At 35.1% G+C, this 16,282-nt stretch overlaps 2 non-coding genes across 2 annotated transcripts; both read right to left on the reverse strand.

The window, feature by feature from the left end:
* Positions 1-1,773: 1,773 nt before the first annotated feature.
* LOC140828716 (small nucleolar RNA SNORD18) lies at positions 1,774-1,851 on the reverse strand. The gene has a single exon (XR_012117284.1). It is a non-coding gene; the product is annotated as a small nucleolar RNA SNORD18 (small nucleolar RNA).
* A 73-nt stretch (positions 1,852-1,924) lies between these two features.
* On the reverse strand, positions 1,925-2,006 carry LOC140828768 (small nucleolar RNA Z199). Its single transcript, XR_012117333.1, has one exon. It is a non-coding gene; the product is annotated as a small nucleolar RNA Z199 (small nucleolar RNA).
* Between the last annotated feature and the right edge of the window lie 14,276 nt (positions 2,007-16,282).

The raw sequence follows: 16,282 nt of genomic DNA on the forward strand, positions 1-16,282 counted from the left end.
AATAATATTCATAATGTTACCGATAATGGTGCCAACAACCCAACGGGAGTTAAAAATCCTTCATCGTAAGAAAAATAAAATATCAATAATAATTGTTTTGTCCAATAAATTAATGACTCAATTCTAACAAGTACTTACTTCTAAAGTAAAACATTACTGTCACGTAGTCTTGCTTTATTGGATTTCTGAAACTTAAGGAACTGACGACATAGATTTGAAAATAGAAATTTGACCAATTTAGCTTATTATTTTAAACATCCATCCCACAAAATTTCATTAAAAGAACTCAAGAAATGAAAATGTTACTATCGAAATTGGATTCACGCCGAAACACAGTTAATATTAAATTTAATTTGTCTTACCTTAGATGTAGGGATGTAATCGAGTCGAACTGAGTCGAACTCTTGAATGTTTGAGCTTGGTTCGTTTATAATCGAGCCGAGCTCGAGCTTTATTTAACGAATATATGCATGACTCACGAGCTTATTCAAGCTTTGATCGAGCCTAACAAATTTAATAAATATGAATTATACATTTAAATTTTCATTAATTAATTAAAAAGTAAATTATATATTAAAACAAAAATATATTATTCTTATTAAAATTTATAAATTTATTATAATAAATAAATTTAATATATTTTTCTATATATTTCATAAATAATATGCAAAATCAATAAATCAAATATCAATGCTATTATTTTTTCATCTAAAAGATTACTCATGAATTTACCAACGAACTTGTTCACGAGCTAACGAGCCGAATATTGTAAAGTTTGAGTTTGGTTTGTTTATCTTAACGAGCCTCATTAAACGAGCTCAAATGAACTTTTATCGAATCGAATTTCGAATAGCTCACAAACGATTTAGTTCGTTAAATCCCTATTTAGATGTAACTTTAAGGCCCAGTTTGGTAGGTGGGATTATGGGTGGATTGTTAGATAGTCTTTTGTTTGGTCCAATTAATAAATTTGAGATTGACTAATTGTTGGACAATTTTTACTGTTGGACTTGGCAAATGTATCCATGCTTTCAGGCTGGATTAGTTTTATCCGAGTGGACTGAAATTAGCGACGGTTTCTGAAAATAGATCGGCGACGGTTTCTGAAAAAAGATCGGCGACGGTTTCTAAGCGGCGACGGTTTCTCAAGATCGGCGACGGTTTTGTGCACTAATAAAACGTCGCTAAATGTCAAATTAGAGACGGTTTCACAAGATCGGCGACGGTTTCTCAAAAACCGTCGCTATTAGCGACGGGTTTTAAGAAGTCGTCGCTAATATTCCGGGGGCAAAGGGGAAGGGCAATTTCGTATCTTCATCAAAAAATTCAAAATTATCCTTCACTTAAAAATCGTACCAAACTTAATATTATTTTACACCATATATTACAATCCTACCACAATCATTTTCTTTATCATTTACGTACTAATCATTAGTTTATCCTATCCTTCAACCAAACGGACCAAAAGTAATGTTTTGAATGATAACATACGTCGAGTTATCATAAATTGGTCCAAAAAATTGCACAGGTTGAATTAATTTCTCTTTAAATATCAGTTACTTTTCAAAGCTTAATTAAGTACATCCATCTGTAATTCCGCCGTTGGATTTGAATTGGTAGCTTATCACGCCGTCTGATTCCAGGCATGCATATCATACCGCTGCCGCCGCCGCCAACGCCAGCGGAGATAATTTTTGAAATAAAATCCAACACAGACACTCATAAATTTCGAAAACTTGAAAAATGGGGAGAACAAAATTTGAAGAATAAGGGGAGATCAGATGTTGATTGGGGTTTTTCAGTCACTGTTCATTCAGAAACACGGACCAATTAAAGCATTCATCACATCTCCCAAAACTTTGGATTTTTCTTTATCAACAAAGCCGAAATTTACGAAAGTTTAAATAGATTTGAAGATTTGGTAAATCATCAGAGACTTAAATACAACGAATCATGGAAAATTTACCGTTCATATTGTTGCAGTTAATTTTCTCATCAGATGATCTACATTCATCACAAAGAATAACGAAGAAAATGGTAGGAAGGAAAAAATAATTCAAATTATGAAGCTTTCATTTTAAATAGAAGACATGGAATTAGGGATTTACGAATTTAAAACCCCTAATTCGAGCGGCGTGATATATAAGTATATGTGAGCGACATGGAATTAGGGATTTACGAATTTAAAACCCCTAATAGTATTACTTTTTGTTGTGAATATAGGTAGGGTTGACCCGTCTCACAGATTAAAATTCGTGAGACGGTCTCACATGAGATCTACTCAAAAAGTAATACTTTTTCATGAATAACAAATAAAGATTCGTCTCACAAATACGACCCGTAAGACCGTCTCACACAAATTTTTGCCATATAAGTATATTCGAGCCAGAAACTAGGGCAGCTGGTCGGGTAAAAATGGGCCTTTGGCTCATGGCCCAATAAAGATGGTTCTGAACAAGAACTAGGCCTTCAGTCTATTCCTTTTAATGGGCTAAAATTTGTAAGCCTGTTTTGAATTGGACTTAAAATAAGCGACATTTCAAGTTTAACATGCCTACTCCTATAAGCCAACACGGTTGAGTTATTAGTTATACCAATTTACCGCTTCAACTATGTACATTGTGTACTCAACTCCTTGTATACACCATCCCTTTGCCAATTTTTTCTTGTCGAGCTTGTCGCGCAAAATAATTTTTCGTTAAAATAACATATATATCTACGTATCTATATATTTGTATAGGTATGATCAATTAACCCAACTAGTTTATATATATATATATGTATATATATATATATATATATATATTTGAAAGTGTAGAAATAATTAATTTGGCTTACATGTTGTGGGGCCCTTAGCTCATAATCGTTATTACAATGTAATCTAGCGTTAATTACTCACAGCGGAAATGAGTTTAAATTTTCGTTACGACGATCCCAAATCATTTTATTTGAATACTAAAAATAGTATTTCATCTCACATCATAAACATGTCCACACATAATCAAAGCCAATCATATACAAACAACTCATATCTTCGGGACATGACCAGGTATATAGATACATACATATATATATATATATATATAATGGGAACAAAACATAAAACCTCAACTCAACAGTGACTCCCTCCAGAAGCACCCTCTCCGGCCTCCTGATAACCTGGAGTACCCGTCATTGTCCACACACAAAGACAACAACAGCCCCCCTTGGGGTGAACGAATCTCCGTATGGAACAACCATCATATATACCACAAGTATCTAAATAAAGATATATGGTATGCAATGCATGTATGTTGTGGAGGTATCATGTAATATTCCCATCCACTGAGCACATGTCAGAATCAAACGAATCGCTATCAAATCAATGCTCGAGCTGGCACACCGGCCTCGATAAGGGATACTCGTATGATAGCGTCGACGAGGCGCCATCAAATCCCAAATCTCATATCAATCGTCGGGGCCACAAATGTCTATGTTTTAAGGGTCATGTAATACCAAACATAGCATTGTGTTCACAAACCCTAGAATCCAATAAAATCATATCAGGGTATCCAATGATCATAGCTCAACGTGCATGTCATGTATCGATGTATGCATCAAATGATGTGTGTTAACAAAACATTTATTTTATACATCGATATTCTAATCATAATGTCATGTATGCCACATCAAATCAACAAATAATGCATATAGACACATATTCTCAATCCAATCAATCAAATCAATCCAACATATATCATATAATACAGATACATGTCGTATGTTACTCGTCGCAACATACCTCAATTCTTCGTTTCCAGTTGATGTAGTCTGAAGATATCAGTATAATACTTTATCTACATCAATAACATACTCATTCCAATCAATAACATACTCCAAAATCATTAATACGAGTTTCAAATATCATTTGAAACTTCAAAAATTCATATCAAATCATAATCATATCATATTTAAATTCCGACTTCAAAACTTAGTTTCTTGTCAGGTTATTCTACCACATATATTTATCAGAATTAATAATAACTGACAAATAATTCTTCAATCTCAATCCAACTATTCAAATTCTCTAATTATAATAAATTGAGAATAATTCAAAATAACATCACTATAATTATATCTTTTTCGTTAAAATCATACACTATTTGACAATCTTCAATTCCAGTATGATTTAACAATTTATCGTATTTATTCCAAAAATTGACGAATTTCAAACATCACCAAAACATAAAAATTTATACCTCAAATCGAAGACTTCGTGTCAACGATCCCAAAACTGAAGTCAATTTGTCGATTGGATAAATCGATAAATCACACGATCGAGAAGAAAAATTACAATCTCATTTCTCTCACCTGGTTTCTCTCTTTTCATTATACGTGAGTAGAATTCCACCACTCAACTTTATTTATTAATTTTTTATTTTTATTTTTAATTTTTTTTATTTTTTTAATATTATATTATATTATATTAATAAAATAATATTAATAAATAATATAATATAATAAATTTATAATATTTAACATTTTAACGTTGGTATATCTCTTTGGATCAGTCAAACGATCAAATTTTTCAAAACTCAAAAATGAAACTTCTATATCTTTGAGTTTCTACGATATATCCAAATCTCAAATCATTTGGACTTCATATGAATATGATATATCATGAATTACCATTTTACCCTTAAAATTAATTCATTATTTTTCAACTTATTTACGAAAATGCCATCAAAATAAATTGAATATTTTTCAACTTATTTACCGAAATGCCATCGAAGCTATTTTTATCTTCGGGGTCTCACACATGTGTTGGTAAATTATATATCATATGATTAGAAATCTATATATTTGTATAGATATGAGCAATTAACGTCGGCTGTTGCAGGAAAAGCCATGGCGTGTGCTCGTTTTAGAAACATTGTTTAGTCGTGTTTGGGAGGTAACCTATGTAAAAAAAAATTAAGACGAATGCATGAGAAAATTTCAGCCGATTGTTTTTTTTTTATTTTTATTATTATTATTATTATTATTATTATTATTATTATTATTATTATTATTATTTCCAATTTTTAAATATTTTTAGCAGTAATGGTGAACCGATTAAATATAAAACGGCACAAAATGTAGATGTGAACTAATTAAAATGCAATCAAATAAATGAAATGTTTGATGAACAAAGACATGAAAAACGTAAAATCATACTTAATATGTAAGGACATGAGTAAATTCCTAAATATTCAAAACGAAGAGAGAGTAACAATATTCAATTTTTTAATAATGTAAATAAATTTGAAATTGTGGATTTCAAATTACTCAATTCAAATGCAATATGAAATATTTAAAACTCGACCAATTATAACATTCTGCATAATTTTGAATAGATACATAAATTATTGATGGATTCAAAATTGATGTGTGATTTATCATATAATGATTTGATTGATAATTTGTGAAGTCAGAATACAAATTTTTCACTTAAAAATTGTTGGGTTTATTTATCATCTCTATGCATATGTCCAATGAAAACGTTCACAACAAAAAAAATAAAAATTAGCGACGGTTTAGGTGAAAGCGACGGTTTTAACGCCAGTTTAAAGGTCCGTAACAGAAGTTAGCGTCGTTTTCACAAAGCGACGGTTTTTGAAGTCCCGTCGCACGTAGCAACGGTTTTATTAAAGAAGACCGTCGCTAATTAGCGACGGTTTTATACATACCGTCGCTATATTAAGCGACGGTTCATACAAAACCGTCGCTACATTAAGCGACGATTTTGTAACAACCGCTGCTATATTAAGCGACGGTTTTGTAAAAACCGTCGCTATATTAAGCGACGGTTTTAAAAAACCGTGTATTCAATTTTCTGTTAAAAAAAAAAAGCTTTAAAACCTGATGTGCGCGAATATATGCATTTCCACGTAATGCTGGAAGATCGCACGGAGTAGCAAATCTACGAAATAAATACAAAAAAATGTTAGTACAAAATAAAAAACTGAAACTTCGAAAAATGTATATAGTTTCGCTACTACCAGAGATAGGCGAAAATCGCTTAAGGAAAATGTTTTCGAACCTCGGCATATATAGAATACTAGCGACGGTCTTTGAAAATACGGTCGCTAGTGGCGACGGATATACCTTTACCCGTCGCGAATAGCGACGGCTTAAGAATAAAACGTCGCCGATATAGATCGGCGACGGTTTATGCACAACCGTCACCGATCTATTTTGGCGACGGTTTCTACTCAACCGTCGTCGATCTAGATCGGCGACGGTTTATGCTTAACCGTTGCTGTATATTGCGATGAGTTTTTATTATACCATCGCACATGTCCAAAAAACTGCGACGGTTGACGATTAATCGTTGCTAAAAAAACGACGGTTGTAATGAACGGTCGCTTATTTTGATTAGCGACAAAAACCGGCTCATAAAATTGCGACGATTTATTATAAACCGTCGCTACAATGGCGACGGTTGATTGTAAACAGTCGCTAAAAAAGCGACGGTGTTTAGTAAATTGTCGCTTAGTTTGATTAAGCGACGTAGCGACGGTTATGCACGGTTTTTGAAGTCCCGTCGCACGTAGCGACGGTTTATGCACAACCGTCGCCGATCTATTTTGGCGACGGTTTCTACCCAACCGTCGTTGATCTAGATCGGCGACGGTTTATGCTTAACCGTCGCTGTATATTGCGATGGGTTTGTATTATACTGTCGCACATGTCCAAAAAAACTGCGACTGTTGACGATTAATCGTGGCTAAAAAAGCGACGGTTGTAGTGAACGGTCGCTTATTTTTATTAGCGACAAAAACTGGCTCATAAAATTGCGACGATTTATTATAAACCGTCGCTTCAATAGCGACGGTTGACTGTAAACAGTCGCTAAAAAAGCGACGGTGTTTAGTAAAGGGTCGCTTAGTTTGATTAAGCGACGGTTTTATTATAAACCGTAGCCGGTTTATTAAAGGTCGCAATATTAGCGACAATTTATTATAAAATGTCGCTACGGTAGCGACGGTTGAATATAAACCATCGCTAAATAAGCAACGGTTGTAGTAAACCGTCGCTTATTTTGCTAAACGACGGTTTCATTAGAAATCGTCGCAAAAATTGCGACGGTTTTATTTAAGACGCATATATTCGCAGATAGCTGCGTGCAAAGAACAGCAGTCGAACCAGTGAATGGATCATAATTCGTGTCACTGGCCTTCATCCCAGCAAGAGTCCGGAAGCATGTGTACTCCATGTATCAACTCACAAGATGTTGAGGGCATGGAATCAGTACCTTTCCAATTTTTTTTGAATGAGGATTATGGAATGTCTTCTGAATCTCTTGAAAATTTAGCTATGCCAGTGGTGAGACTAGATCTTTGTCCTGATGCAATAAGCATTCACAACTTCTTCTCCACGCACCCTCAAAAAGAACAAAAAATATTCATTCGAGATTATGGCGGCCTGCGCTATAGTACTACAACCGATGAGAGACTTCAAAAAGAACCGGAAATATTCGTTCAAGATTATGGCTGCCTGCGCTATAGTAAAACAGTTGATCATAGACAATCTTGCATTGAATATAAAGAAGGTGCGAATCAAGGTACATCAACTTGGTTTAGATACATATAATTGTTCATTTACTGAACAAATTGCTAGAATCAATAAATTCCGTACTTCTAGAAAAATAAGTGTATTAATGCATTGATCACACGTAAAAATTTACCTGCAGTTCATAACAGAATTATCGCTAAATGATTCACTTGTGGAGTTGGTTTATTATCTCTATGCATATGTCCAACGAAAACGTTCACAACAAAAAAAATATAGTGAAGGCTAAACCGTCGTTCAAAGGTGAAAGCGACGGTTTAACGGTCCGTAACAGAAATTAGCGTCGTTTTCTCAAAGCGACGGTTTTTGAAGTCTCGTCCCACGTAGCGACAGTTTATTGAAGAAGACCGTCGCTAATTAGCGACGGTGCTAATGCCGACCGTCGCTAATATAAGCGACGGTTCATACAAAACCGTCACTACATTAAGCGACGGTTTTTTTCAAACACGTCCTATTTTGGCGACGGTTTCTCCCCAACCGATCGACGACGGTTTATGCTTAACCGTCGCTGTATATTGCGATGTGTTTGTATTATGCCGTCGCACATGTCCAAAAAACTGCGACGGTTGACGATTAATCGTTGCTAAAAAAGCGTCGGTTGTAATGAACGGTCGCTTATTTTGATTAGTGACAAAAACCGGATCATAAAATTGCGACGATTTATCATAAACCGTCGCTACAATAGCGACGGTTGACTGTAAACAGTCGCTAAAAAAGCGACGGTGTTTAGTAAAGGGTCGCTTAGTTTGTTTAAGCGACGGTTTTATTATAAACCGTAGCATAAAATTGAGACGGTTTATTAAAGGTCGCAATATTAGCGACAATTTATTATAAAATGTCGCTACGGTAGCGACGGTTGAATATAAACCATCGCTAAATAAGCGACGGTTTGTAGTAAACCGTCGCTTATTTTGCTAAGCGACGGTTTTATTAGAAATTGTCGCAAAAATTGCGACGGTTTAAAAAACCGTCTCCATGTTAGCGACAGTTTTTTAAATACTGTAGCTATATTAGCGACGAAATAAGCGACGATTTTATTAGAAATTGTCGCAAAAATTGCGACGGTTTAAAAAACCGTCTCCATGTTAGCGACAGTTTTTTAAATACTGTAGCTATATTAGCGACTGTTGAAGAAAAACCGTCGCTACAAAAGCGACGTTTTCTATTAAACCGTCGCTTAATTTATTTAGCGACGGTTTTGTTAAATACCGTCACTATATAGCGACGGTTAAAGCGTGCAGGTTGCCCGTGAAGAATAAGACGCATATATTCGCAGATAGCTGCGTGCAAAGAACGGCAGTCGAACCATCGAATGGGTCATAATTCGTGTCACTGGCCTTCATCCCAGCAAGAGTCCGGAAGCATGTGTACTCCATGTATCAACTCACAAGATGTTGAGGGCATGGAATCAATACCTTTCCAATTTTTCTTGAATGAGGATTATGGAATGTCTTCTGAATCTCTTGAAAATTTAGCTATGCCAGTGGTGAGACTAGATCTTCGTCCTGATGCAATAAGCATTCACAACTTCTTCTCCACGCACCCTCAAAAAGAACAAAAAATATTCATTCGAGATTATGACGGCCTGCGCTATAGTACTACAACCGATGAGAGACTTCAAAAAGAACCGGAAATATTCGTTCAAGATTATGGCTGTCTGCGCTATAGTACAACAGTTGATCATAGACAATCTTGCATTGAATATAAAGAAGGTGCGAATCAAGGTACATCAACTTGGTTTAGATACATATAATTGTTCATTTACTGAACAAATTGCTAGAATCAATAAATTCCGTACTTCTAGAAAAGGGAGTGTATTAATGCATTGATCACACGTAAACATTTACCTGCAGTTCATAACAGAATCATCGCTAAATGATTCACTTGTGGAGTTGGTTTATTATCTTTATGCATATGTCCAATGAAAACGTTCACAAAAACAAAAAAAAATTAGCGACGGCTAAACCGTCACTCAAACCATCGCTAAAAAGTGAAAGCGACGGTTTTAACGACGGTTTAACGGTCCGTAACAGAAGTTAGCGTCGTTTTCTCAAAGCGAAGGTTTTTGAAGTCCCGTCGCACGTAGCGACGGTTTATGCACAACCGTCACCAAGACACTCGAAAGCCTGGAGACTAAGGATCAAAAGGATGATGCAATGAAATCCATCATATACGAAGCTGAAATGCGTGTTCAGATTCCTGTGTATGGTTGTCCTTTTATCATAAGTCAGTTGTCTTTCTAGCTGCAGGTTGCCCGTGAAGACTTAAGACGCGTATATTCGCAGATAGCTGTGTGCAAAGAACAACAGTCGAATCAGCGAATGGATCATAATTCGTGTCACTGGCTTTCATCCCAGCAAGAATCCGGAAGCATGTGTACTCCATGTATCAACTCACAAAATGTTGAGGGCATGGAATCAGTACCTTTCTAATTTTTCTTGAATGAGGATTATGGAATGTCTTCTGAATCTCTTGAAAATTTAGCTATGCCAATGGTAGGACTAGATCTTCGTCCTGATGTAATAAGCATTTACAATTTTTTCTCCACGCACCCTCAAAAAGAAAAAAAAATATTCATTCGAGATTATGGCGGCCTGCGTTATAGTACTACAACCGATGAGGGACTTCAAAAAGAACCGGAAATATTCGTTCAAGATTATGGCTGCCTGCGCTATAGTACAACAGCTGATCATAGACAATCTTGCATTGAATATAAAGAAGTTTCGAATCAAGGTACATCAACTTGGTTTAGATACATACAATTGTTCATTTACTGAACAAATTGCTAGAATCAATAAATTCAGTACTTCTAGAAAAAAGAGTGTATTAATGCATTGATCACACGTAAAAATTTACCTGCAGTTCATAACAGAATCATCGCTAAATGATTCACTTGTGGAGTTGGTTTATTATCTCTATGCATATGTCCAATGAAAACGTTCACAACAAAAAAAAAATTTAGCGACGGCGTCAAACCGTTGCTAAAAAGTGAAAGCGACGGTTTTAACGACGGTTTAACGGTCCGTAACAGAATTTAGCGTCGTTTTCTCAAAGCGAAGGTTTTTGAAGTCTTGTCGCACGTAGCGACAGTTTATGCACAACTGTCACCAAGACACTCGAAAGCCTGGAGACTAAGGATCAAAAGGATGATGCAATGAAATCCATCATATACGAAGCTGAAATGCGTGTTCAGATTCCTGTGTATGGTTGTCTTTTTATCATAAGTCAGTTGTCTTTCCAGCTGTAGGTTGGCCGTGAAGAATTAAGACGCGTATATTCGCAGATAGCTGTGTGCAAAGAACAGCACTCGAATCAGCGAATGGATCATAATTCGTGTCACTGGCTTTCATCCCAGCAAGAGTCCGGAAGCATGTGTACTCCATGTATCAACTCACAAGATGTTGAGGGCATGAAATCAGTACCTTTCCAATTTTTCTTGAATGAGGATTATGGAATGTCTTCTGAATCTCTTGAAAATTTAGCTATGCCAATGGTAGGACTAGATCTTCGTCCTGATGTAATAAGCATTTACAATTTTTTCTCCACGCACCCTCAAAAAGAAAAAAAAAATTCATTCGAGATTATGGCGGCCTGCGTTATAGTACTACAACCGATGAGAGACTTCAAAAAGAACCGGAAATATTCGTTCAAGATTATGGCTGCCTGCGCTATAGTACAACAGCTGATCATAGACAATCTTGCATTGAATATAAAGAAGTTTCGAATCAAGCTACATCAACTTGGTTTAGATACATATAATTGTTCATTTACTGAACAAATTGCTAGAATCAATAAATTCCGTACTTCTAGAAAAAGGAGTGTATTAATGCATTGATCACACGTAAAAATTTACCTGCAATTCATTAGCAGAATCATCGCTAAATGATTCACTTGTGGAGTTGGTTTATTATCTCTATGCATATGTCCAATGAAAACGTTCACAACAAAAAAAAAATTTAGCGACGACGTCAAACCGTCGCTAAAAAGTGAAAGCGACGGTTTTAACGACGGTTTAACGGTCCTTAACAGAATTTAGCGTCGTTTTCTCAAAGCGAAGGTTTTTGAAGTCTTGTCGCACGTAGCGACAGTTTATGCACAACCGTCACCAAGACACTCGAAAGCCTGGAGACTAAGGATCAAAAGGATGATGCAATGAAATCCATCATATACGAAGCTGAAATGCGTGTTCAGATTCCTGTGTATGGTTGTCTTTTTATCATAAGTCAGTTGTCTTTCCAGCTGTAGGTTGGCCGTGAAGAATTAAGATGCGTATATTCGCAGATAGCTGTGTGCAAAGAACAGCACTCGAATCAGCGAATGGATCATAATTCGTGTCACTGGCTTTCATCCCAGCAAGAGTCCGGAAGCATGTGTACTCCATGTATCAACTCACAAGATGTTGAGGGCATGAAATCAGTACCTTTCCAATTTTTCTTGAATGAGGATTATGGAATGTCTTCTGAATCTCTTGAAAATTTAGCTATGCCAATGGTAGGACTAGATCTTCGTCCTGATGTAATAAGCATTTACAATTTTTTCTCCACGCACCCTCAAAAAGAAAAAAAAAATATTTATTCGAGATTATGGCGGCCTGCGTTATAGTACTACAACCGATGAGAGACTTCAAAAAGAACCGGAAATATTCGTTCAAGATTATGGCTGCCTGCGCTATAGTACAACAGCTGATCATAGACAATCTTGCATTGAATATAAAGAAGTTTCGAATCAAGGTACATCAACTTGGTTTAGATACATATAATTGTTCATTTACTGAACAAATTGCTAGAATCAATAAATTCCGTACTTCTAGAAAAAGGAGTGTATTAATGCATTGATCACACGTAAAAATTTACCTGCAGTTCATAACAGAATCATCGCTAAATGATTCACTTGTGGAGTTGGTTTATTATCTCTATGCATATGTCCAATGAAAACGTTCACAACAAAAAAAAAAAATTAGCGACGGTAAGTGAAAGCGACGGTTTTAACGACGGTTTAACGGTCCGTAACAGAAGTTAGCGTCGTTTTCTCAAAGCGATGGTTTTTGAAGTCCCGTCGCACGTAGCGACAGTTTATACACAACCGTCACCAAGACACTCGAAAGCCTGGAGACTAAGGATCAAAAGGATGATGCAATGAAATCCATCATATACGAAGCTGAAATGCGTGTTCAGATTCCTGTGTATGGTTGTCCTTTTATCATAAGTCAGTTGTCTTTCCAGCTGCAGGTTGCCCGTGAAGAATTAAGACGCGTATATTCGCAGATAGCTGTGTGCAAAGAACAGCAGTCGAATCAGCGAATGGATCATAATTCGTGTCACTGGCTTTCATCCCAGCAAGAGTCCGGAAGCATGTGTACTCCATGTATCAACTCACAAGATGTTGAGGGCATGAAATCAGTACCTTTCCAATTTTTCTTGAATGAGGATTATGGAATGTCTTCTGAATCTCTTGAAAATTTAGCTATGCCAATGGTAGGACCAGATATTCGTCCTGATGTAATAAGCATTTACAATTTTTTCTCCACGCACCCTCAAAAAGAAAAAAAAAATTCATTCGAGATTATGGCGGCCTGCATTATAGTACTACAACCGATGAGAGACTTCAAAAAGAACCGGAAATATTCGTTCAAGATTATGGCTGTCTGCGCTATAGTACAACAGCTGATCATAGACAATCTTGCATTGAATATAAAGAAATTGCGAATCAAGGTACATCAACTTGGTTTAGATACATATAATTGTTCATTTACTGAACAAATTGCTAGAATCAATAAATTCCGTACTTCTAGAAAAAGGAGTGTATTAATGCATTGATCACACGTAAACATTTACCTGCAGTTCATAAAAGAATCATCGCTAAATGATTCACTTGTGGAGTTGGTTTATTATCTCTATGCATATGTCCAATGAAAACGTTCACAACAAAAAAAAAATTTAGCGACGGTTAAAAAGTGAAAGCGACGGTTTTAACGGTCCGTAACAGAAGTTAGCGTCGTTTTCTCAAAACGACGGTTTTTGAAGTCCCGTCGCACGTAGCGACAGTTTATTGAAGAAGACCGTCGCTAATTAGCGACGGTGCTAATGCCGACCGTCGCTAATATAAGCGACGGTTCATACAAAACCGTCACTACATTAAGCGACGGTTTTTTTCAAACACGTCCCTATATTTAGCGACGGTTTTGTAAAAACCGTCGCTATATTAATCGGCGGTTTTTAAAAAAAACCGTTGCTATATTAATCGAAGTTTTTTTTAAAAAAATCATCGCTTACTAAAAAGACGGTGTATATATAAACACTGCAAAAAAATCACAAATAAACTATTACACAAAAATTAAAATCATGTACTAAATTTTCTGTAAAAAAAAAAAAAGCTTTAAAACGTGATGTGCGCGAATATATGCAGTTCCACGTAATGCTGGAAGATCCCACGGAGTAGCAAATCTACGAAATAAATACAAAAAAATGTTAGTACAAAATAAAAAACTGAAACTTCGAAAAATGTATATAGTTTCGCTACTACCAGAGATAGGCGAAAATCGCTTAAGGAAAATGTTTTCGAACCTCGGTATATATAGAATACTAGCGACAGTCTTTGAAAATACGGTCGCTAGTGGCGACGGATATACCTTTACCCGTCGCGAATAGCGATGGCTTAAGAATAAAACGTCGCCGATATAGATCGGCGACAGTTTATACACAACCGTCGCCGATCTATTTGGGCGAAGGTTTCTACCCAACCGTCGCCGATCTAGATCGGCGATCGGCGACGGTTTGTGCTTAACCGTCGATGTATATTGCGATGTGTTTGTATTATACCGTCGCACAAGTCAAAAAAACTGCGACGGTTGAACCGTTTCTATTAAACCGTCGCTTAATTTATCTAGCGACGGTTTTGTTAAATACCGTCGCTATATAGCGACGGTTAAAGAATAACTGTCGCCATTATAGCGACGGTTTTACTAAAACCGTCGCTACTGTATCCGTTTTTTTGTAGTGGTAGCGGATACTGGAAACTCAAATCTCAAAAAAATAATGTAAAAATAAATGAAATCACTTAAATATTATTTATAAATGTATGTATGCATATTTATAGCACTCTCTATTCCATAATAATATTACATATTTGCTCAATAATCAAAGCGAAACTTCATTAATAATATATTCTATAAATCTTGCAATTGGTCGTTGAAATTTAAAACTTTGAATACGGGAAAAAATAATAAAGAATAAAGGGAGATCAGATTTCAGCCACAACTCATTTACAAAAAAGTTGGGATTTGATTCGTAAAAGAACTATTGAACAGATTTACGAAACTTTAAACAGGTTTGAAGTTAATGGTAAATCATCGTAGACTTATAAATACAACAATTCATGGAAAATTTACGGAAAATGAAATGTTACCTTTAGAACATTTCTCTAAGAATGCGTCTAAGAGTAAAATTTATCAATATATCAAGGTCCAATAAGCTTATAATACTCTAAATATGTTATTAAATGTCCATCTTAGACACATGTTTGAGATACTCTAAGATATTTGAAACTTTCCCAAATTTAGAGTTCATGTTGTTGTAGTTAGTTCTCTCATCAAATGATGATGTACAATCATCATTAAGGAAAATCAAGAAATGGGAAGGGAAGAAAACAAGATAAAATAATCACCAATCGTCGTTACCTCCAAAATGAAATTTTCATTATAATAGTAGGTTTTTTGTAAACAGTCTCACATATTTTTATCCGTGAGACGGATTGACCTGATCCATAATTATCATGAAAAATTCTATTTTAGGCATAAAAGAGATTTTATAATAAGTTGGATCGATTAAAATCGCCTCACAAAATTAACTCATAAGATAATGTCACATTAAGTTTTTTTTTTTTTTTTTTTTTATAGTCATAAATAGAATATACGAGGATTAGGGATTATGATTTGAAAACCCTAAAGCCAATAGGACTTTACTACAGGCCCAACTATTTAAGGGGCCCCTGAAAAAATGACCGGGCTAGTTTTAAACTCAAGCTTGGTCTTACTTTTTAAATTATCACAAACAAATTGCCCAACTTTTAGTGGGCCCAAAAATATATGGGTCTATTTTCTAAATCCCTAGCTACATATATATTAGTTGTTTTCTTCAACAATTCAATTTTGATTCTTTGACTATAGTTGATGTTTGATCTTGTTAATATATAGGTAATCAGGCTGTTGTGTTGTTACTTGTTCTTGAAATTTTTTTTTGATGGAGCGAAGAATATAATATTGCGATGTTCAAATTTGGTCGACATGTATTATTTGAAATATTGACAGACATATTTCTATATCGGGATTTTTTCAAATCGATGGATTGTTAATTAACAATAATAACATATTCTTAATATTTTCAGGTATATTTAGGTGATTTAAGTAAAGCACTTTTGCTGTGATATTTGATTATGTACATATAACTAGAATATTATTTTAAATGGTGTGTTTTTAAAATAATCATATTAATTAAAAAATATAGTGCTTTATTGTTTGAGGAAGCCAATTTTTAGAACAATATGTCTTTTTGGAAATGGGATCTGATATCTATTTCTGTGAGACAGTTCGATCAAATCCATATTTAAAATATAAAAAATAAATTCTTACTGTAAAATCTGTGTGTATACAAAGGGTTTTTTGCATGGATTAATAATATAAAATAGTAAGAAA

Source organism: Primulina eburnea, chromosome 3 (assembly GCF_022965805.1).
Source record: "Primulina eburnea isolate SZY01 chromosome 3, ASM2296580v1, whole genome shotgun sequence".
In the NCBI taxonomy this organism is placed as follows: domain Eukaryota; kingdom Viridiplantae; phylum Streptophyta; class Magnoliopsida; order Lamiales; family Gesneriaceae; genus Primulina; species Primulina eburnea.